This window comes from Coregonus clupeaformis, unplaced genomic scaffold (genome assembly GCF_020615455.1).
Source record: "Coregonus clupeaformis isolate EN_2021a unplaced genomic scaffold, ASM2061545v1 scaf0570, whole genome shotgun sequence".
Lineage (NCBI taxonomy): Eukaryota > Metazoa > Chordata > Actinopteri > Salmoniformes > Salmonidae > Coregonus > Coregonus clupeaformis.
The window spans coordinates 142501-167274 of NW_025534025.1; the positions used below are offsets into that span (position 1 = coordinate 142501).

At 44.0% G+C, this 24774-nt stretch overlaps 1 protein-coding gene across 1 annotated transcript in view; it reads right to left on the reverse strand.

Annotated features, from left to right (window-relative positions):
* The window catches only part of LOC121583033 (CD82 antigen-like), a 66560-nt gene extending 45561 nt beyond the window's left edge, over positions 1-20999 (reverse strand). Inside the window, exon 1 of the mRNA XM_041899242.2 lies at positions 20725-20999. The gene's annotated coding sequence lies outside the window, so the exon portion shown is untranslated. The remainder of the gene's footprint in view (positions 1-20724) is intronic.
* Positions 21000-24774: the final 3775 nt, after the last annotated feature.

The following is a 24774-nucleotide window of genomic DNA, read 5'->3' on the forward strand; positions in this document are numbered from 1 at the left end:
AGAGGGTGTACTGGAGAGAGAGAGAGAGAGAGAGAGAGGGAGGGTGTACTGGAAAGAGAGAGAGAGGGTAACAGAGAGAGAGAGAGGGTAACAGAGAGAGAGAGAGAGAGAGAGAGAGAGAGAGAGAGAGGGGGTAACAGAGAGAGAGAGAGAGAGAGAGAGTAACAAAGAGAGAGAGAGAGATAAAGGGGGTAACAGAGAGAGAGAGAGAGGGTGTAACAGAGAGAGAGAGAGAGGGTAACAGAGAGAGAGAGATAGAGGGGGTAACAGAGAGAGAGAGAGGGTAACAGAGAGAGAGAGAGAGAGATAGAGGGAGTAACAGAGAGAGAGAGAGAGAGAGAGGGTGTAACAGCATGGGCTATCTATACTCCACCTCACAGTGACAGCTGGAGAGTATTATTGACCAGGAAGTTTTAAGATAATGTAGGTCATTACAACGACGAGGTGTTAGGGAGAGAGAATCTACTTCCCGGTTCTCCACACTTCTCCCAAAATATGCACTTGGACACTCCCTCCAGCCAATTCTTACACCAATCCAATACTTTCAAATCCCATGACAGGGTTTGTGCGAGTTCCCGCTTCGGGAAAAGAGCAGGAAATCGGAACGCAGACCAAAAGAGGTTACACCATGGCTAACATCGGTCAAACATTGGACTTAAAGCGGTCTGGACAGCCAAGACGCCCGAACGTTAATATATAGAAACATACAGGCCTGTTACGTTATGTTGTCTAGTCAACAGGACCAGTTTACTGCCATGTTAACGATGTGTTCAAAGAGCCCCTCCAACCACAAGGCAGCCCAGTCGTTCCAGTAGTCTGGGAGTCAGGCAGTAAAGCCAGTTTAAAATGGTCTCAACATACTGTTTTTAAACAGGGACAGATACAGTGGGAAAACAAGGGCTGTAATACAGAACTGGACACCAACTTGCACACCAAGGACGCGTGCCAAACGGCACCCTATATATATAGTGCACTAGTTTAGACCAGGGCCCATAAAAGGGAAAAAGGATGCTATTTGTAAAACTGCATTATGTAAAACTGCCATGAAGAATTCTCCAGATACTGCAACTTCACTAGCTACAATGCTTTGTTACGGGGCATCTCCATGTAAAAAGCCCCATAAAAAAAACAACATGGGGGACTGGAAGTGAAATAAATAATAAATAAATAAATAAATAAATAAATAAATAAAAAGCCCCATGAGCACTAACACGTGAAGTTCATAGGAGCGCATCACATTGGGTGTCAAATGAAAGCTGACCCACTTGGCACAGACGTCAATTCAATGTCTGTTCCACGTTGGTTCCACTTATTTCATTGAAATGATGTGGAAACAACGTTGATTCAACCAGTGTGTGCCCAGTGGGAAGAGTCTATTTTTAAAAAAATTAAAAAAATTAAAGGCATATATAAAATGGAACAAGCAAAGGCTTTTGATTTCTGGTCAAACAGATTGAAAAAGGGGTCTTAGAAAACATCTAGCAGAAAGTCACAAAAAGGTCCAGTCATTTTTATCTCAATATCAAATCATTTCTGGGTAACAATGGAGTACCTTAGTGTGATTGTTTTCAATTAAAATGTCCCCCCAAAAATGGTATAGCTTCTTCGCAAAGAGCAATGTATTTTCAAACAGCTCTAACACTAAAAAGGGCATTATCATAATTTTCACAATTTCACAGTGTTATCCCAACCTCACAAAAAAACAGGAATATCACGTTTTTTACTGCACTGGGCCTTTAAAAGGTATTAGAACTACAGAGGGGTCTGAAAGTATTGGCACCCTTGATTAAGATGAGCAAAAAATACTATAAAATAATTCAAATACTGAGCTATATTGTTGCTAAAATAATTGGGAAATTATATTATTTTATACTAATACTCAGAGAGAGACTTTGATTAACAAGTAATAAATATTTTTTCTTCTCTAAAAAGGTAGGGGTCAAAATTATTGACCACTCTGTTTTCAATACCTCACCTTGCGAGGATAAAATGTTTTATGAGTTTTGAGAACACATTGGGAGGGATCTTAGACCATTCCTCCATACAGAATCCTTCCAGATCCTTGATCTCCTTCATCTGAGCTTATGGACTGCCTTCTTCAATTCAATTCAAACCACAGCTTTTCAATTGGTTTCAAGTCTGGAGACTGAGATGGCCATTGCAAACTGTTGATTGTGTGGCCATTTCTTTGTGGATTTTCATGTGTTCTTGGGGTTATTGTCTTGCCTGGAAGAACCACTTGTGGCCAAGTTTCAGCCTCCTGGCAGAGGCAACCGGGTTTTTTGGGCTAAAATGTCCTGGTACTTGGTAGAGTTCATGATGCCGTTGACCCTAACAAGGCCCCCAGGACCAGTGGAAGTAAAAACAGCCCCATAACATCAAAGATCCACCACCATATTTTACAGTAGTTATTGGGGTTGTTTCCTGCTTATCACATCCTTATTTCAACACCAAACCCACCACTGGTGGTCAAAGAGCTCTATTCTCATGTCATTTGACTAAAGCACCAGTTCCAACTCAAAGCCGTTTAGCAAACTCCAGGCGTTTACATTTGTTGGATGACATGAAAATAGTGCTCTTATATTTATATTTAGTTTTGCAGAAATTATTTGCCTTCTGTAAGTTAAAAGAAATATTGCCTAGTGTCATTCTGTTACCAAAACCCCCCCATATATTTAAAAAAGGGCCAATATGCTACATAAATGTTTGATTTTACCATCGTTCTTTTACCAAACAAATCTGCACTCTTCTTGGAGTAAATGTGTTTTTGTAAAATGTTCAGTGGAAATTGTTAAAAATAGTCCTTGTGCATATGTTGTATGGTTTGTTCAACTTTGCAATCAATGTTTTTTTTTTTTGTGTGCAATCAATGGCATACTTTTAAAGTGAAAAATCAGTCCAAGCATCATTCTGTTACTGTGGAATTACCCTGAGTCAGTCACAGCAGCATAACATTTTGATTAACACTTGATTAACACTTGATTTACGTGTGTGTGTGTGTGTGTGTGTGTGTGTGTGTGTGTGTGTGTGTGTGTGTGTGTCAGGGCCGCAGCAACACAGATAGCCCAGACTCTATTCTAAAATATCCTCACGCCATCAGCCAGCCAGCCATATATCATAAGTTAGAAGATTATTCATATTATATTGTGAAGTTATTATTTAAGAGCGTTAAAGTAACAGAAATCCATAGGAGGTAGCTAACAAGCAGATTTACAGTTGAAGTCGGAAGTTTACACACACTTAGGTTGGAGTCATTAAAACTCGTTTTTCAACCACTCCACAAATGTCTTGTTAACAAACTATAGTTTTGGCAAGTCGGTTAGGACATCTACTTTGTGCATGACACAAGTAATTCTTCCAACAATTGTTTACAGACAGATTATTTCACTTACAATTCACTGTATCACAATTCCAGTGGGTCAGAAGTTTACATACACTAAGTTGACTGTGCCTTTAAACAGCTTGGAAAATTCCAGAAAAGGATGTCATGGCTTTGGAAGCTTCTGATAGGCTAATTGACATCATTTGAGTCAATTGGAGGTGTACCATTGGATGTATTTCAAGGCCTACCTTCAAACTCAGTGCCTCTTTGCTTGACATCATGGGGAAATCAAAAGAAATCAGCCAAGTCCTCAGAAAAAAAATTGTAGATCTCCACAAGTCTGGTTCATCCTTGGGAGCAATTTCCAAAAGCCTGAAGGTACCACGTTCATCTGTACAAACAATAGTACGCAAGTATAAACACCATGGGACCACGCAGCCGTCATACCGCTCAGGAAGGAGATGCGTTCTGTCTCCTAGAGATTAACGTACTTTGGTGCGAAAAGTGCAAATCAATCCCAGAACAGCAGCAAAGGACCTTGTGAAGTTGCTGGAGGAAACAGGTACAAAAGTATCTATATCCACAGTAAAACAAGTCCTATATCGACATAACCTGAAAGGCCGCTCAGCAAGGAAGAAGCCACTGCTCCAAAACTGCCATAAAAATGACAGACTACGGTTTGCAACTGCAAATGGGGACAAAGATCTTACTTTTTGGAGAAATGTCCTCTGGTCTGATGAAACAAAAATAGAACTGTTTGGCCATAATGACCATCGATATGTTTTGAGGAAAAAGGGGAACGCTTGCAAGCCGAAGAACACCATCCCAACCGTGAAGCACAGGGGTGGCAGCATCATGCTGTGTGGGTGCTTTGCTGCAGGAGGGACTGGTGCACTTCACAAAATAGATGGCATCATGAGGAAGGAAAATTATGTGGATATATTGAAGCAACATCTCAAGACATCAGTCAGGAAGTTAAAGCTTGGTCGCAAATGGGTCTGACCTCAATCCTATAGAAAATGTGTGGGCAGAACTGAAAAAGCACATGCGAGCAAGGAGGCCTACAAACCTGACTCAGTTACACCAGCTCTGTCAGGAGGAATGGGCCAAAATTCACCCAACTTATTGTGGGAAGCTTGTGGAAGGCTACCCGAAACATTTGACCCAAGTTAAACAATTTAAAGGCAATGCTACCAAATACTAATTGAGTGTATGTAAACTTCTGACCCACTGGGAATGTGATGAAAGAAATAAAAGCTGAAATAAATCACTCTCTACTATTATTCTGACATTTCACATTCTTAAAATAAAGTGGTGATCCTAACTGACCTCAGACAGGGAATTTTTACTAGGATTAAATGTCAGGAATTGTGAAAAACTGAGTTTAAATGTATTTGGCTAAAAGGTGTATGTAAACTTCCGACTTCAACTGTACATCAATGTGGTCCTCTGTAGCTCAGCTGGTAGAGCACGGCGCTTGTAACGCCAAGGTAGTGGGTTCGATCCCCGGGACCACCCATACACAAAAATGTATGCACGCACGACTGTAAGTCGCTTTGGATAAAAGCGTCTGCTAAATGGCATATTATTTATATTATTATCAATCATCAACGATCAGCTGACAGCCCTCTTTTCCCCATGTCAGTCATGTCTTCAGGCAGCACTGTAATTAGCCCGCTTACAGTTTTGATGAGTGGGTGGCCTTTTTTTCATTTTGAACACCTGCCCATTGAAAAGGTCTGTGTGCGGCCCTGTCTAGAGTGCATTGCGATTTAGGCCAATTTACTATAAATAATTGATACAGTACATTGCTGTTAGTTTTATTGTATAATACTGTAAATGTTTTTACGGTGGTGCTATTTTACTGGCAATATGGGTAATCTTTTCTGAACAGGGCTACATAAAGTCAGACCAACGACTGAAAACAGCCTGGCTATCACCATGGTTAATTTTCAGAAGATTCTACAGTACCAGTCAAAAGTTTGAACACACCCACTCATTCCAGAGTTTTTCTTTATTTTTACTATTTTCTACATTGTAGAAAAATATTGAAGACATCAAAACTATGAAATAACACATATGGAATCATGTAGTAACCAAAAAAGTGTTAAACAAATCTAAATATATTTTATATTTGAGATTGTTCAAAGTAGCCACCCTTTGCCTTGATGACAGCACCTGGAATGCATTTCAATTAACAGGTGTGCCTTGTTAATTTGTGGCATTTGAGCCAATCAGTTGTGTTGTGACAAGGTAGGGGTGGTATACAGAAGATGGCCCTATTTGGTAAAAGACCAAGTCCATATTATGGCAAGAACAGCTCAAATAAGCAAAGAGAAACGACAGTCCATCATTACTTTAAGACATGAAGGTATGAAGGTCAGTCAATACGGAAACTTTCAAGAACTTTGAAAGTTTCTTCAAGTGCAGTCGCAAAAACCATCAAGCACTATGATGAAACTGGCTCTCATGAGGACCGCCACAGGAAAGGAAGACCCAGAGATACCTCTGCTGCAGAGGATAAATTCATTTGAGTTACCAGCCTCAGAAAATCGGCAATTAACTGCACCTCAGATTGCAGCCCAAATAAATGCTTCACAGAGTTCAAGTAACAGACACATCTCAACATCAACTGTTCAGAGGAGACTGCGTGAATCAGGGCTTCGTAGTCGAATTGCTGCAAAGAAACCACTACTAAAGGACACCAATAAGAAGAAGAGACTTGCTTGGGCCAAGAAACACGAGCAATGGACATTAGACCGGTGGAACTCTGTCCTTTGGTCTGATGAGTCCAAATTGGAGATTTTTGGTTCCAACAGCCATGTCTTTGTGAGACGCAGAGTAAGTGAACGGATGATCTCCGCATGTGTGGTTCCCACCGTGAAGCACGGAGGAGGAGGTGTGATGATGCTTTGCTGGTGACACTGTCAGTGATTTATTTAGAATTCAAGGCACACAACCAGCATGGCTACCACAGCATTCTGCAGCGATACGTCATCCCATCTGGTTTGGGCTTAGTGAGACTATCATTTGATTTTCAACAGGACAATGACCCAAAACACACCTCCAGGCTGTGTAAGGGCTATTTGACCAAGAAGGAGAGTGATGGAGTGCTGCATCAGATGACCTGGCCTCCACAATCACCCAACCTCAACCCAATTGAGATGGTTTGGGGTGAGTTGGACCGCAGAGTGAAGGAAAAGCAGCCAACTAGTGCTCAGCATATGTGGGAACTACTTCAAGACTATTGGAAAAGCATTCCAGGTGACTGCTGGTTGAAAGAATGCCAAGAGTGTGCAAAGCTGTCATCAAGGCAAAGGGTGGCTACTTTGAAGAATTTCAAATATATTTTGATTTGTTTAACACTTTTCTGGTTACAACATGATTCCATATGTGTTATTTCATAGTTTTGATGTCTTCAGTATTATTCTACAATGTAGAAAATAGACTAACTGTAAGTCGCTCTGGATAAGAGTGTCTGCTAAATGACTAAAATGTAAATGTAAATGTAAGAACCCTTGAATGAGTAGGGGTGTTCAAACTTTCGACTGGTACTGTATATGTTAAAACGCCACAGTTCACCGCCACCCAACATGTGAGAGCTAACTCACTGTGGCCTCCACTGCTCGTAGCCATTTGTCTTTGCGGTGTGCCTCTAATCTTACCAGGCATATCCAGAGATCACAGAGGCTAATGGTCAAATTAAGTCTCCTAGACTCTAACCTCAAAGCTGCTGTTGATGACATCACTGCAGTGATTTTTTTATTTTTATTTTTTGCAACAAGAGTTACTGATAAGTGTTGTAACTTTATCTCTAATTACTGCCATCTAATACTAACAAGTGAGTGATTCAGACCATGATATCCTGATGAGTTTAGGACTCAAGTGAAAGCAGAGAACACAAGTCCTCTCTTTAAATATGTTTGTCTCCGATCCTCATTGGTCAATAAAACACACTAGACACTTTCAGAGAGTTCAGTAGCATGCATAAAGACTTTACAGTGTATAAAATCAAAGTTTATGTCTCAAATAAAAAGTGTTGTCTACTAATCCTCTGCTGAGGCATGGCCTGTGTGTGTATCTGTGTTCAGGGTGTGTGTGTATGTGTGTTCGGAATGTGTGTGTATGTGTGTTCAGGGTGTGTGTGTATGTGTGTTCGGAATGTGTGTGTATGTGTGTTCGGGGTGTGTGTGTGAGTGACAGACATCTGTCGTCATTCAGAGAGGCTGTAAACACGTTGCTACACACGTTTTACAAAGACCCATGAGTGGTTAACACACTACTGTAGCCTACCAATCACAGACCAGGGCCCGCATTCACAAAGGGTCTCAAAGTGCTGATCTGGGATCAGTTTAACCTTTTAGATCCTAATGAATAACATTATATTGACAGTGGGGACCTCGTCCTACTCTGGACACGGAATACAGGCACAGTCACTTCACTCTCCCCCTCTCTCTCTCTCTCTGTCTAACAGCCTCTCTTTCTGTCTAATAGCCTCTCTGTGTAATAACCTCTCTCTGTCTAATAACCTCTCTTTCTCTCTGTCTAATAGCCCCTCTCTCTCTGTCTAACAGCCTCTCTCTCCCTGTCTAATAACCTACCTCTCTCTGTCTAATAGCCCCTCTCTCTCTCTCTGTCTAATAGCCTCTCTCTCTCTGTCTAACAGCCTCTCTCTCCCTGTCTAATAACCTCTCTCTCTCTGTCTAATAATCTCTCTTTCTCTATCTAATAACCTCTCTTTCTCTGTTTCTCTGTCTAATAACCTCTCTTTCTCTGTCTAATAACCTCTCTCCCGCTCTCTTTCTCTGTCTAATAACCTCAGTGGTGGAGAAAGTACCCAATTGTCATACTCTCTTTCTCTGTCTAATAGCCTCTCCTTCTCTGTCTAATAACCTCTCTTTCTCATAACCTCTTTCTCTGTCTAATAACCTCTTTCTCTGTCTGATAACCTCTCTTTCTCTCTGTCTGATAACCTCTCTTTCTCTCTGTCTAATAACCTCTCTTTCTCTCTGTCTAATAACCTCTCTTTCTCTCTGTCTAATAACCTCTCTTTCTCTCTGTCTAATAACCTCTCTTTCTCTCTGTCTAATAACCTCTCTTTCTCTCTGTCTAATAACCTCTCTTTCTCTCTGTCTAATAACCTCTCTTTCTCTCTGTCTAATAACCTCTCTTTCTCTCTGTCTAATAACCTCTCTTTCTCTCTGTCTAATAACCTCTCTTTCTAATAACCTCTCTTTCTCTCTGTCTAATAACCTCTCTTTCTCTCTGTCTAATAACCTCTCTTTCTCTCTGTCTAATAACCTCTCTTTCTCTCTGTCTAATAACCTCTCTTTCTCTCTGTCTAATAACCTCTCTTTCTCTCTGTCTAATAACCTCTCTTTCTCTCTGTCTAATAACCTCTCTTTCTCTCTGTCTAATAACCTCTTTCTAATAACCTCTCTTTCTCTCTGTCTAATAACCTCTTTCTAATAACCTCTCTTTCTCTCTGTCTAATAACCCCTCTTTCTCTCTGTCTAATAACCCCTCTTTCTCTCTGTCTAATAACCTCTCTTTCTCTCTGTCTAATAACCTCTATTTCTCTCTGTCTAATAACCGCTCTTTCTCTCTGTCTAATAACCGCTCTTTCTCTCTGTCTAATAACCGCTCTTTCTCTCTGTCTAATAACCGCTCTTTCTCTCTGTCTAATAACCGCTCTTTCTCTCTGTCTAATAACCTCTCTTTCTCTCTGTCTAATAACCTCTCTTTCTCTCTGTCTAATAACCTCTCTGTCTAATAACCTCTCTGTCTAATAACCTCTCTGTCTAATAACCTCTCTTTCTCTCTGTCTAATAACCTCTCTTTCTCTCTGTCTAATAACCTCTCTTTCTCTGTCTAATAACCTCTCTTTCTCTCTGTCTAATAACCTCTCTTTCTCTCTGTCTAATAACCTCTCTTTCTCTCTGTCTAATAACCTCTCTTTCTCTCTGTCTAATAACCTCTCTTTCTCTCTGTCTAATAACCTCTCTTTCTCTCTGTCTAATAACCTCTCTTTCTCTCTGTCTAATAACCTCTCTTTCTCTCTGTCTAATAACCTCTCTTTCTCTCTGTCTAATAACCTCTCTTTCTCTCTGTCTAATAACCTCTCTTTCTCTCTGTCTAATAACCTCTCTTTCTCTCTGTCTAATAACCTCTCTTTCTCTCTGTCTAATAACCTCTCTTTCTCTCTGTCTAATAACCTCTCTTTCTCTCTGTCTAATAACCTCTCTTTCTCTCTGTCTAATAACCTCTCTTTCTCTCTGTCTAATAACCTCTCTTTCTCTCTGTCTAATAACCTCTTTCTCTCTGTCTAATAACCTCTCTTTCTCTCTGTCTAATAACCTCTCTTTCTCTCTGTCTAATAACGTCTCTTTACGTCTCTTTTTTTCCACCTCACCAACATGTTCTTTTTTTCAAACCCTAAAATATCCCAGAAGCCTCCAGAGCAGAGGGCTTTAGGATCATATGACAGCCTTTCCAAATGGCACCCTATTCCCTATGTAGTGCACTACTTTAGACCAGGACCCATAAGGCACTGCAGTATATAGGGAATAGTGAGCCATTTGGGATGCAACCCTTTTCTTCTGCTTTCACTTCGGGTGTCAACAAACAAGTTAGTTCAGTCCTCTCTCTCTCTCTCTCTCCTTAACTGGCTCTTTTCCTCCAGTAGTTTTCCCTCTCCTCCTCCCCTGTTTCTAGCTGTACCAGGCACTACTGAGAGAACCCACTGGGGTCGGCTGATGCAACAGGCCTCAACGCTTTGGAGAGAAAACAACACTCAGTAAAGTGAGATAAGAGTCTATGAGCGAGAGCGAGAGAGAGAGAGAGAGAGAGCGAGAGAGAGATAGCCTTGCCATTGAGAAAAGCCGCCGTAGGCAGACCTGGCTCTCAAGAGAAGACAGGCTATGTGCACACTGCCCACAAAATGAGGTGGAAACTGAGCTGCACTTCCTAACCTCCTGCCAAATATATGACCATATTAGAGACACATATTTCCCTCAGATTACAGCGATCCACAAAGAATTCGAAAACAAACCCAATTTTGATCAACTCCCTTATCTACTGGGTGAAAAACCACAGTGTGCCATCACAGCTGCAAGATTAGTGACCTGTTGCCACAAGAAAAGGGCAACCAGTGAAGAACAAACACCATTGTAAATACAACCCATATTTATGTTTATTTATTTTCCCATTTGTACTTTAACTATTTGCACATTGTTACAACACTGTATATATACATAATATGACATTTGAAATGTCTTTACTCTTTTGAAACTTCTGAGTGTAATGTTTACTGTTAATATTTATTGTTTATTTCACTTTTGTTTACTATCTACTTCACTTGCTTTGGCAATGTTAACACACGTTTCCCATGCCAATAAAGCCCTTAAATTGAAATTGAATTGAGAGAGAGAGAGGTCTGCTCACCAACCAAGAATTCACTACTGACATTACTGCTGATAGACGGTACTGATATATAAATATATATATATAGACAAACCCTGTTTGAATAAAATGGGACCTCCCGAGTGGCGCAGCGGTCTAAGGCATCACTGCAGACCCTGGTTCGATCCCAGGCTGTGTCGCAGCCGGCCGCGACCGGGAGACCCATGAGGCAGCGCACAATTGGCCTAGCGTCGTCCAGGTTAGGGAAGGGTTTGGCCAGCCGGGATGTCCTTGTCCCATCGCGCTCTAGCGACTCCTTGTGGCGGGCTGGGCACATGCACGCTGACTTCGGTCGCCAGCTGGATGGTGTTTCCTCCGACACATTGGTGCGGCTGGCTTTCGGGTTAAGCGAGCAGTGTGTCAAGAAGCAGTGCGGCTTGGCAGGGCCGTGTTTCGGAGGACGCATGGCTCTCGACCTTCGCCTCTCCCAAGTCCATACGGGAGTTGCAGCGATGGGACAATTGAGGAAATTGGGGAGAAAAAGGGGTAAAAAGTACCCAAAGAAATATAATTTACAAAAATAAAATCAACACTATGTAGGCTACTGAGCTTGTCTGATGCTTTAAGCACTGCCATTAAAAATGAAGACACTAATTACTAAAAAATAGGGAGCCAGAGATCAATATAGCCCAGACAGAAGAAAAATAACCTGTTCCCAAACCTCCTCCCGCTTTCTCTGCTCACATAGTAACTAAAACTAAAGGGGGAATTAAGGACATTCTATGATAGACTGTATCTAGAGTGCCTACAGAGACAGGGAAAGAATGTGCTTCTGTTTGTGTGTTAAAAGGTGAACGTCCAAAGATAAGATTACTTCTGACGTTTGTTGTTCTGTTGCAGGATGACATAAGGGTCCATGCTGACACACACACACACAGGTTACACAACTTAGACATGGGCCCACTGACTCCTGTCACACCCCTGAGCTGGTTAGAGCCGTGCAGGAGGCCAGAAGGACAAGACATTTACATTTTAGTCATTTAGCAGACGCTCTTTATCCAGAGCGACTTACAGTTAGTGCATACATTATTTTATGTTTTTCATACTGGCCCCCCCGTGGGAATCGAACCCACAACCCTGGCGTTGCAAACACCATGCTCTACTGAGCTACATCCCTGCCGGCCATTCCCTCCCCATACCCTGGACGACGCTGGGCCAATTGTGCGCGGCCCCATGGGTCTCCCGGTCGCGGCCGGCTACGACAGAGCCTGGATTCGAACCAGGATCTCTAGTGCAAATCGTCCTGCAAGACAATTCAGTCTATGGTTTCTTTGGGAAATACATAGCCTCTCTGGAATGGCTATATCTCCAAATATCTAACAAGTAGGCCAAACATGTACAGTGGCACTCAGTGATGTGTTGTGTTGGATTTAACCCAAACATAACACTTTGTATTCAGGACATAAAGTTAATTTATTGGCCACATTTTTTGCAATTTTACTTTAGTGCCTTATTGCAAACAGGATGCAATATTTTTATTCTTTACAGGCTTCCTTCTTTTCACTCTGTCATTTAGGTTAGTATGACTACAATCCATCCTCAGTTTTCTCCTATAACAGCCATTAAACTCTGTACCTGTTTCAAAGACACCATTGGCCTCATGGTGAAATCCCTGAGCGGTTTCCTTCCTCTCCGGCAACTGAGTTAAGAAGGACGCCTGTATCTTTGTAGTGACTGGGTGTGTTGATACGCCATCCAAAGTGTAATTAATAACTTCACCATGCTCAAAGGGATATTCAATGTCTGCTTTTATTTTATTTTTTTACCCATCTACCAATAGGGTCCCTTCTTTGTGAGGCATTGGAAAACCTCCCTGGTATTTGTGGTTGAATCTGTTTGAAATTCACTGCTCGACTTAGGGACCCTTACAGATAATTGTATGTGTGGGGTGCAGAGATGAGGTAGTCATTCAAAAATCACGTTAAAAACACTATTATTGCACACAGAAGTCCACGCAACTTTATTATGTGACTTGTTAAGCACATTTGTACTACTGAATGTATTTAGGCTTGCCAAAACAAAGGGGTTCAATACTTACTGACTAAAAACATTTGAGCTTTTCATTTTGAAATAATTTGTAAAGAATTCTAAAAACATAATTCCAGTTGACATTATGGGGTATTGTGTGTAGGCAGTGACGAATCTCAATTTAATCCATTTTAAATTCAGGCTGTAAGACAACAAAAGAAGGCAAAACATGTATATATAAATGTTGTGTTTATTAGTAGCCAATGAGAAGGCAAAACAAATGTTTCAATTTGACTAATCAGTGCTCTAGGGCTGTCACCCGTCCAGTATCTTGATACCAGGAAGTAAGAAATCAAAGGAAACAAAACACGCAGAGGACTTTATTTCTTGAGGAACACCGTCCTAAATGTTGGAGAAGAAAAAAATAGCCTTATGTTGTCATCCTGAGTCACACGTTTATTATTTTTGAGCCACATGTTTATTTAGCAAGTTATAGCACACAACATTTGACATAAACTAGGTTTTTAAAGGACCAAAGAGTTTCATCTGCTTTGCGTTTTCTTTTCTTTTTTGCCAAGGAAAGTCTGGTATCGTAGCATGGTGATACTGGCATCGTGACAACACTACAAGTCCTCTCAAGTGTAGAGTGTAGCGCAAAGAGCCTGAGTGGACGTGTTTAACACCAGTCGTGTTTAGTCACTCCCCTCCCACAGGCACTGGGCTGTCGTCAAACATCATCCTAATGGTTTGCTAATTTAGCTAGAACACAGGCTTCCCCTGTTAATGGACATATCACACACACACACACTGTTTTAATGGAGCTGTCGTCCACTTGAACAAGCCTGTTCCCCAAGGAGGGCAAGGTTAAGTTTCATCAGCATCCAGCTGGTCTAGCCAGTCTCTGGTTAACACTACACACACACATGGGCAAACACACAAACTTTTCTCCAAACCCACACAACACGTCCCCTCCCTAACAAAACCCTTGCACCCATTGGCCCCCCTTCTACCTTTTACTCTCTCTCACACACTCCATAACCAACACCCTCCAGCAACCATCCTCGAGAGACAGAGACAGAGACAGAGACAGAGACAGAGACAGAGACAGAGACAGAGACAGAGACAGAGACACAGACAGACAGACAGACAGACAGACAGACAGACAGACAGACAGACAGACAGACAGACAGACAGGGCCCCGATTTGAGTTGGCCACCAAAACAATGGCAGCATTCAGCCTCTTTCTGATCCCTGAACAAAAGGTGAAACTCAACACGGAGAGGAGAGAGGACCACTCCACCACAGCCGTACATTCAGACTGCATCCCTGACGGCACCTTATTCCATATGTAGTGCACTACTTCGGACCAGGGTTGGAATAGGGCTCTGTTCAAAAGTGGTGCACTACATAGGGGGATATGGTGTCGGGTTGGGACGCACTCATCTTCCCCGCAACAGCAGACAGATATGAAAGATGTCCCTTTCTCACCAGAACACTGGTTACTTATGACCAAGTGACCTGAGGCTGTTTTTAAAAGGCGTTTTAAAAACAGGTGTAAAACTATCCCCTTCCTGGTTGGGGTAACTGGGCTGGGAGGGTTAGAGAAACAAGGGGGTGTAGGGTGAGGATCGGAAAGGGGGGGTGGAGAGAGGTGTAAACATTGAGGGGTGCTGCCTGGACTTGTCAGCAGCGTGAGCCCCAACAGTACTGGCACCCTGGCCATAGAGCTCTGGTCAAAAGTAGTGCACTATAGAGGGAACAGGGTGCCATTTGGGAGGCACCACTGGGCTCCGTAATCTATTCAACCAAAGATTGGTTTGCACTGATGGTGACAAAACCGGTTTGAACCTCCCATACAACTTCATTAAGATTCCTTCCGTGTCGTTCCCATAACAACCGGCCGGGGGGATAGAAAGAGTAGGAGGAATGGGAGGATTGGGAGGGGGGGATTGTTTGTCTGAATGAGGGAGACCCTGCTGAGAAAGAAGTCTCACGCTTGGCCCCTCCTAAACCCCATATACACCCCCCCCCGACTACCAGGAACATGTAAACAGAGGATAAATACATGGTTATGGCTATAGAGTCTAGTAGTTACAGGGACGCAATGTTCTCTACTGTGGCTGCAAGGATAAGGGACTATTTACAGTTTTAGGTTCAAAGTTTGACTTGAGGGCTCATCGGTTGAATTTGAAGAGTTAAATCTGATGAAATGATATCCTTATGAAGAAAGAAACAACCTGTTGGGTCAAACCACTACAGACATCCTCCCACCGGTAGAGCAGCTGGTGATTGGTGTGCTTGATTTATCAACAGTTCCAAGTAGCCTACCACTAACAAGCCTAGAAAGCAAGTAACCTATAGATGATCTGTAATACGACTAGCCACTTCAGCTGGCCCAGATAGGTTCCCAATCTCCCATCCTCATAACTAGCTACCCAGACGCCATTTCAGGCTGTCAATCAAGTTAGAGTAGCTAGCTTGTCTAACGATCTTAGCTGGCATGTCTGCTGGCAAGCAATAACTAAATGTACTGAATAAGACTCACATTCCTTTCAATCTTTTACCCAGATTTGAGCAGAGAAGCATATTTAGCTTGTTTAAATAAAGAACCACCAGTCAGGAGGTCACAGACAGCTCAAGAGGTATGTTAGATATGCAGAACAATATACATTTATATCCATAATTATGCATTTCTGTATATTACAGATCAGGGACCAATTATGTAATTCTGTTACCGTAATTTCGTTACCGGGTGTAAATCCACTTCACGTACTGTAGTTCAATAACCAAAATATATATTTTTTCAACCTCAAGGTGCCATGTCGTAGCTGACGCCCCATTCTTTCTGCAGACATCTTTTGATCTTACATTTGGAGCAGATATTTAACAGAATGTTTGGGAAAACGTGGTCGCATAAAACCCTGAGGAAGATTTTACCGTAATTCCGTTACCAAAGTTTGCATCTGCACAGTTCTTCCACTAAATTAGTTATGGTACATTTTCCAGAGAAATGGTTAAAAGCAGTCCTTGTGCATAGAGGTGTATGGTTTATTAAACTTTGAAATAAGTTTTTCTAAAAAGTTAGTAGCTCAGTTGGTAGAGCATGGCGCTTGTAACGCCAGGGTTGTGGGTTCGTTTCCCACGGGGGGCCAGTATGAAAATGTATGCACTCACTAACTGTAAGTCGCTCTGGATAAGCGCATCTGCTAAATGACTAAAAATGTAAAAAATTAAATGTAAAAACAACATTAATTTATATTTATTCTGGGTTTGTGAACAGATCTTAGGGGCTGGGCCAGTAACAACTATGTTGGCCACATCTTTCCTTCTAGCTTCTACCTCTAAACACAGGGGGAAAACCCAACAAAGTCCAGCGAGGTGATCAGATCAACAACTCTAAAGTAAAAGTGAAAGAGAGAGAGAGAGACTCTCAGCCAGTCAATCCCTGGCATTGATGAGAGAGGAATGCCCACACTGAGAGGGCTGGAGGGCAAGTCACCCACAATGAGAGACTGGCCAAATGACGTGATGCCATCGGTGTACCCATGTCCACACTGGGAGGGCAAGTCACCCACAATGAGAGACTGGCCAACTGACGTGATGCCATCGGTGTACCCATGTCCACACTGGGAGGGCAAGTCACCCACAATGAGAGACTGGCCAAATGACGTGATGCCATCGGTGTACCCATGTCCACACTGGGAGGGCAAGTCACCCACAATGAGAGACTGGCCAACTGACGTGATGCCATCGGTGTACCCATGTCCACACTGGGAGGGCAAGTCACCCACAATGAGAGACTGGCCAAATGACGTGATGCCATCGGTGTACCCATGTCCACACTGGGAGGGCAAGTCACCCACAATGAGAGACTGGCCAAATGACGTGATGCCATCGGTGTACCCATGTCCACACTGGGAGGGCAAGTCACCCACAATGAGAGACTGGCCAACTGACGTGATGCCATCGGTGTACCCATGTCCACACTGGGAGGGCAAGTCACCCACAATGAGAGACTGGCCAACTGACGTGATGCCATCGGTGTACCCATGTCCACACTGGGAGGGCAAGTCACCCACAATGAGAGACTGGCCAACTGACGTGATGCCATCGGTGTACCCACCACCCACACGCTGGTGTGATGCCATTAGGGTCCACACCAGTCAAATACAGCTAGCTCTGCCACTGAGCCACATACAACAAACACACACTATTGAGTTTAACCAACATGGCGTTTAAATTACCCATGTCGACATTGTCCTGTATAACCTGTAAAACTGCATTTAAATACACAGAGAGGAGGAGATCTGAAACAAGACTGATAGTCTGATGTTACGTTACAGAGAGGAGGAGTCTGACGTTACAGAGAGGAGGAGTCTGATGTTACGGAGAGGAGGAGTCTAATGTTACGGAGAGGAGGAGTCTGATGTTACGGAGAGGAGGAGATCTGAAACAAGACTGATAGTCTGATGTTACGTTACAGAGAGGAGGAGTCTGATGTTACGTTACAGAGAGGAGGAGTCTGATGTTACGTTACAGAGAGGAGGAGTCTGACGTTACAGAGAGGAGGAGTCTGATGTTACGTTACAGAGAGGAGGAGTCTGATGTTACAGAGAGGAGGAGTCTGATGTTACAGAGAGGAGGAGTCTGATGTTACGTTACAGAGAGGAGGAGTCTGATGTTACGTTACAGAGAGGAGGAGTCTGATGTTACAGAGAGGAGGAGATCTGAAACAAGACTGAGTGTCTGATGTTACGGAGAGGAGGAGTCTGATGTTACGTTACAGAGAGGAGGAGTCTGATGTTACAGAGAGGAGGAGTCTGATGTTACGTTACAGAGAGGAGGAGTCTGACGTTACAGAGAGGAGGAGTCTGATGTTACGTTACAGAGAGGAGGAGTCTGATGTTACAGAGAGGAGGAGTCTGATGTTACAGAGAGGAGGAGTCTGATGTTACGTTACAGAGAGGAGGAGTCTGATGTTACGTTACAGAGAGGAGGAGTCTGATGTTACAGAGAGGAGGAGTCTAATGTTACAGAGAGGAGGAGTCTGATGTTACAGAGAGGAGGAGTCTGATGTTACGTTACAGAGAGGAGGAGTCTGATGTTACAGAGAGGAGGAGTCTGATGTTACGTTACAGAGAGGAGGAGTCTGATGTTACAGAGAGGAGGAGTCTGATGTTACAGAGAGGAGGAGTCTGATGTTACGTTACAGAGAGGAGGAGTCTGATGTTACGTTACAGAGAGGAGGAGTCTGATGTTACGTTACAGAGAGGAGTCTGATGTTACGTTACAGAGAGGAGGAGTCTAATGTTACGGAGAGGAGGAGTCTGATGTTACAGAGAGGAGGAGTCTGATGTTACAGAGAGGAGGAGTCTAATGTTACAGAGAGGAGGAGTCTGATGTTACAGAGAGGAGGAGATCTGAAACAAGACTGATAGTCTGATGTTACGGAGAGGAGGAGTCTAATGTTACGGAGAGGAGGAGTCTGATGTTACGGAGAGGAGGAGTCTGATGTTACGTTACAGAGAGGAGGAGTCTGATGTTACGTTACAGAGAGGAGGAGTCTGATGTTACAGAGAGGAGGAGTCTGATGTTACGTTACAGAGAGGAGGAGTCTGATGTTACGTTACAGAGAGGAGGAGTCTGATGTTACGTTACAGAGAGGAGGAGTCTGATGTTACGTTACAGAGAGGAGGAGTCTGATGTTACGTTACAGAGAGGAGGAGTCTGATGTTAAAACAGAGAGGAGGAGTCTGATGTTACAGAGAGGAGGAGTCTGATGTTACAGAGAGGATGAGTCTGATGTTACAGAGAGGAGGAGTCTGATGTTATAGAGAGGAGTCTGATGTTACAGAGAGGAGGAGTCTGATGTTACAGAGAGGAGGAGTCTGATGTTACAGAGAGGAGGAGTCTGATGTTACAGAGAGGAGGAGTCTGATGTTACAGAGAGGAGGAGTCTGATGTTACAGAGAGGAGGAGTCTGATGATACGGTGATAGTTACATCCAGTATGTAGGTTGGAGTTTGCCGTGTGTGTTAGAACAGTTACTGTACTGTTAACACACTAGTCTGTTGCTGCCCTGAGGGTCTCCCCTGCTTCCCCTGACCTGCTACTAAGATATGTTACTGTACTGTTAACACACTAGTCTGTTGCTGCCCTGAGGATCTCCCCTGCTTCCCCTGACCTGCTACTAAGATATGTTACTGTACTGTTAACACACTAGTCTGTTGCTGCCCCGAGGGTCTCCCCTGCTTCCCCTGACCTGCTACTAAGATGTGTTACTGTACTGTTAACACACTAGTCTGTTGCTGCCCTGAGGATCTCCCCTGCTTCCCCTGACCTGCTACTAAGATATGTTACTGTACTGTTAACACACTAGTCTGTTGCTGCCCCGAGGATCTCCCCTGCTTCCCCTGACCTGCTACTGAGATATGTTACTGTACTGTTAACACACTAGTCTGTTGCTGCCCTGAGGGGCTCCCCTGCTTCCCCTGACCTGCTACTAAGATGTGTTACTGTACTGTTAACACACTAGTCTGTTGCTGCCCTGAGGATCTCCCCTGCTTCCCCTGACCTGCTACTAAGATGTGTTACTGTACTGTTAACACACTAGTCTGTTGCTGCCCTGAGGATCTCCCCTGCTTCCCCTGACCTGCTACTGAGATATGTTACTGTACTGTTAACACACTAGTCTGTTGCTGCCCTGAGGGGCTCCCCTGCTTCCCCTGACCTGCTACTGAGTTCTGTCCCAAATGGAACACTATACTGTATATAGAACCCTATGGGTCCTGGTCAAAAGTAGTGCACTATGTAGGGAATAGGCTGCCATTTGGGACAGCATACTAACTCTCTTTTGGACACACAGCCTCTGCTTTAAATCATCACTGGTCTGGTAGAATACGTTTCCAAACAACCTCTGCTCTGGGCCCCGTGTTCAAAAACAGGAGTACTGATCTAGGATCAGGTCCCCTCTGTCCGTGTAATCTTATCCATTACAACTATAAAATACAAAACGGATCCTAGTTCAGCATTGAGACAGAGATAATATATATACGGCCCCGGCCAAACCCGCTTGTAAAGTACTTGGCGGTATGTTCCATGTGTTGGAAGTAAAATCTACACTACAGAATGTGGAGGTCAGTGTATGTAAGGATCCCGCACTGTTCAACCCTCCGTCTTAGTTTGAACGTTCACATAATATCAAATACAACAGGAGGAAAGGATGTACCTTATACCAACGTGGTAGACCATTCCAGACCAGCTAATGGAAAAAACAACAACAGATGCTTTTTTTTTTTTTTTATAACAATAGGATAAACCCTTACTAAGTTGTATTGGTCTCCCAAAATCAGGCTGTCAGAGACTGAGAAGGCATGTTTCAGACTTCCATTTTCAATTTCACAAATTTTAAAACACCTCTCAAATATATATATATATAGAGAGAGAGAGCGAGAGCGAGAGAGAGAGAGAGAGAACACGACAAGAAATGTTGCAATGTTGAACAACAAAGTGTGCATATTCTTATCATGATGCAGCAACAACGATTCAGCATATAACTTCGCAACAATGTATCCACATCATTAGGAGAATAGATGATGGTAACGTTATGGTTATAAAGTTGCAATGCCCGGGCAACGACTGGTCTCAATTCCAGCTGTTCGTGCTTGAGCTCTGGTGTCCAACCACCAGTTCCACACACGCACGCCACATCATCAGCAACTGAAGAAACACAGGAGCATTGCTTTTACCGTTCCAAAGTTATGTCCCCGAAATTCTCTTTATATCCACAACTCTACAGTCACCCCCATTTCACTTCTTTCTCTTCCAAAGCGCTCACCAACATTCCAACCGTGTCACCCCCCAAAACAACTGCGCTCGTTTCCACGGAAAAACGTAGGCTAAGTATTTGCAAAGAACTACAATTTATATTGTGCAACATCTACGCGCAAAGTTTGCCTGGTAGAATTACTTACGGTTTGGAGCAGAGTTTTTCGGGGAAAAAAGTTGGTACAACCGAGTGGTCTGTCTCCTTGTCCTGTGCTGTTGTGTGTGAGCTGTCTGTCTGTCGGACTTTGGACTGGGAATAAACAAAGCCAAGCCAAGTGTGAACAACACGACGCGGAGCGGAGCGCGGACGGGACCGAGAAGCATGGGGATCCTAGCTCTGGTCCAGGGCGTTACGTAACCAGCTGTTTCCTTTTAGAAAGGGCTCAGCGTCAGCAACAAGCATGTAGCATAACGGCTCGGAACAGAGCTAGGGAATCCTCTGCAGCCTCCCACCATTTTAGCGAGCTGCGCGCAATGCCCTTCTTTAACCCCTAAATCCCCGTGACGCTGGAGTAATTATCATGTCTTTAAAGAACAAAAATAAAATGCATTGGTTGGGACCTACATTGAGGTATAATTCAATGCAGATGGTGAAGTGAAGAGATGTTAGAGTTTATAGATGGGTTTTTATTGCAGGTTCAAAGTAGGTTGATGCTGTAGTTAAGCTGTGGCCCCAAAGCTGCAGCTATTAATAGCAACATGATACCCTGTGGAGCAGAGTTTATTCAGATCATTTCATTGGACAGATAAAGGCAGTACCCCCATGATCCACACATTGAAATACAGTACCACACATCCTGTATAATCTCAGAAAGCATGGCCTTTTAACCCTCTCAAATATCCCATCTGTTTGTGGTAACATTCCACTCCAACCATGGCATAACAAAGAGTGCCAAGGGAGGGAATGATAGCTAAACAGACTAGTACCCAGGCTAGGGTTAATGTGCTAATGGTTCACCAAGGGAGGGAATGATAGCTAAACAGACTGGTGCCCAGGCTAGGGTTAATGTGCTAATGGTTCACCAAGGGAGGGAATGATAGCTAAACAGACTGGTGCCCAGGCTAGGGTTAATGTGCTAATGGTTCACCAAGGGAGGGAATGATAGCTAAACAGACTGGTGCCCAGGCTAGGGTTAATGTGCTAATGGTTCACCAAGGGAGGGAATGATAGCTAAACAGACTGGTACCCAGGCTAGGGTTAATGTGCTAATGGTTCACCAAGGGAGGGAATGATAGCTAAACAGACTAGTACCCAGGCTAGGGTTAATGTGCTAATGGGTTCACCAAGGAATGGAGTAAATATATACAGTGAAGAGATGTACCACACATTCTTTCAAAGCATGGTGATTTACCTGCTCCAATGTCACATCTACTACTGGAGGTTTAGCTTAATGAGCTCCTCTAACACAATAATGCAAAGGACTTGGTCTGATGGTGCGTTCATAACCAAGTGGGATGGTGGTATTTACCACATACCACTGGGGAAAACCCCACTTCAACGCCCCTCCAACTGGTAATTACTAGTGAGGAAACTCGTCTATCGTCTCTGAGCTCCGACTTCTCCCACATGCTGACCTCTGACGTCACCTACTAAGGAAAATGACCTGGATAACAGCGTTTTCGGCAGTTAAATGCAACAACAAAACATTATTTATAAAAAGCAATCTATTAATATGGTTTTCAAACACTATAATTTGTTTACAAGCATGATAGCTGTACTTGTAGTTTATGTGTTGATGCAGTTTGTTGGCCATTAACCAATCAGTGGTTTCTTAGCGAGTTCAAAGCACGTGAATACATCCAACTGGTATTTATGACTTCACAACTGGTAGTTACCACCTTCCCACTTGGTTATGAACGCAGACACAGAGATCCTGTTAAATATATCATTCTGTGGTCTGAGAGGTATTTTGCAGGAAGCCAGGAGGAGGGTTTCCCCGTAGAAATATAACGATTCTATTGATCATCATAATGATCATTCTAATTCTATGGGTTGGCCTCCCCCTGCACAGTGCGTTAGGCAGTGACAGATAGTAGCACCACTAGCAACAGAGAGAAGCTACACAGGAGAGGCCACTGCACTCAGCCTTGCATGCTACCATGCACCAGGCTAGGCCAGGCCAGGCAGCTAGCTAACACCATCCACTATTGATTGACATGCCTGGGCAGAGTAGTGAGGTCAGGCTCAGAGCAGGGCCAGGCCAGGTGGCTAGCCAACACCATCCACTATTGATTGGCCTGCCTGGCGGGGGGCAGCAGAGTAGTGAGGTCAGGCTCAGACCAGGGCCAGGCCAGGGCATTAAATAACACAATACAATACAATCATCCATTCACCTCCAACGTACACAGATGGTAGGTACAGTATGACACTATCCTTGTGGTTCAATGGGATGCTATGTTCTACAACGGTAATGTAGGATTGTATGAAATGGTCCAGGACATGGCTCTCTGGTCCCTACAATGGAGAATTGTGTCTGTTACATAGGCCCCTGTCTGTCTGTCTGTCTGTCCTGAACAATACGCACTACTGAACAGGCCTCAGGTTCATCTAAAGCGGAGTTGTTCATCAGCTGTGTGTCTTACCACCCTGTCAGAAAGCCTAGCAGCACGAGGACATTTCTAAAGAGTCACTCATCTTCAGTGACCTCTTCTCCCTCTCTTTCTCTCTTCTCCTAGTGCCACTGACCTAAGATGGACTCATACCAGAGCTCCCAGGGCCCGTATCCACAAAGAATCTCAGAGTAGGAGTGCTGATCTCGGATCTGTCCATATAATCTTATTCATTATGATCTAAAAAGGCTAAGCTGATCCTAGATCAGCACTTCTACTCTGAGACGCTTTATGGATACGGGCCCTGGGGTCCCCAGGTTCTGGAGATACATGCACTTCTAAAGTAGTCTTGTTCCCCATGAGCCGCGTGTCTGAAGACAACACTTGGAGAGGAGAGGAGGGGAGGGGAAGGAGAGGAGAGGAGAGGAGAGGAGAGGGAGGGGAGAGGAGAGGAGAGGAGGGGAGGGAGGGGAGAGGAGAGGGAGAGGAGAGGGAGAGGAGAGGAGAGGAGAGGAGAGGAGAGGAGAGGGAGAGGAGAGGAGAGGAGAGGAGAGGAGAGGAGAGGAGAGGGAGAGGAGAGGAGAGGAGGAGAGGAGGGGGGGAGGGGAGGGGAGGGAGGGGAGGGGAGGGAGGGGAGAGGAGAGGAGAGGAGAGGAGAGGAGAGGAGAGGAGAGGAGAGGAGGGGAGAGGAGGGGAGGGGAGGGGAGGGGGAAGGGGAAGGAGAGGAGAGGAGGGGAAGGAGAGGAGAGCTTAGAAGCCTGGTATGAGAGACTACATCTAGGTTGTGTCCCAAATAGCACCCTATTCCCTATACTGTATAGTTCACTACTTTTCACCAGAGCACTGTGGGCCCTGGTCAACAGTAGTGCACTAAATAGGGAATAGAATAGGGTGGGATTTGGGATGCAGTCTGAGTCATTCTTCCCCATGGTGACCTCTATGCCCTCTCTGTCTTACTCATTGATGTAGAATTCTACTAACATTCTAAAATTCCATGTCTTACTCCTCCTAGTGACAGTGACCTTAGATGGCATCATACTAGCAGAGATCGTGGTGTATTAAGTGAGGGGAGGGACCTACTACTCTGGATTCTCCACTTGTACACTCCCTGCCATTTTTTTAAAAGTATTGGATTGGTGTAAGAATTGGCTGGAGGGAGTTTCCGCCATGTTAAATCCATGCGAGAAAATGTGCAAGTGAGTACTTTGGGAGAAGGGTAAAGAATCAGGACGCAGCCTTTCACTCCCTGCTCTCCCACTAGGGAACCTATCAGGACGCATCACTCCCTGCTCTCCCACTAGGGAACCTATCAGGACGCATCACTCCCTGCTCTCCCACTAGGGAACCTATCAGGACCCATCACTCCCTGCTCTCCCACTAGGGAACCTATCAGGACGCATCACTCCCTGCTCTCCCACTAGGGAACCTATCAGGACGCATCACTCCCTGCTCTCCCACTAGGGAACCTCTGTTGACAATGTATTAGTCATAATGAACAGGCCCACTCCCATACTACCAGGCTACCATGCTATCATGCTACCATACTACCATGCTATCATCCTACCATCCTACCATGCTACCATCCTACCATACTACCACGCTATCATCCTACCATACTACCATCCTACCATACTACCATGCTATCA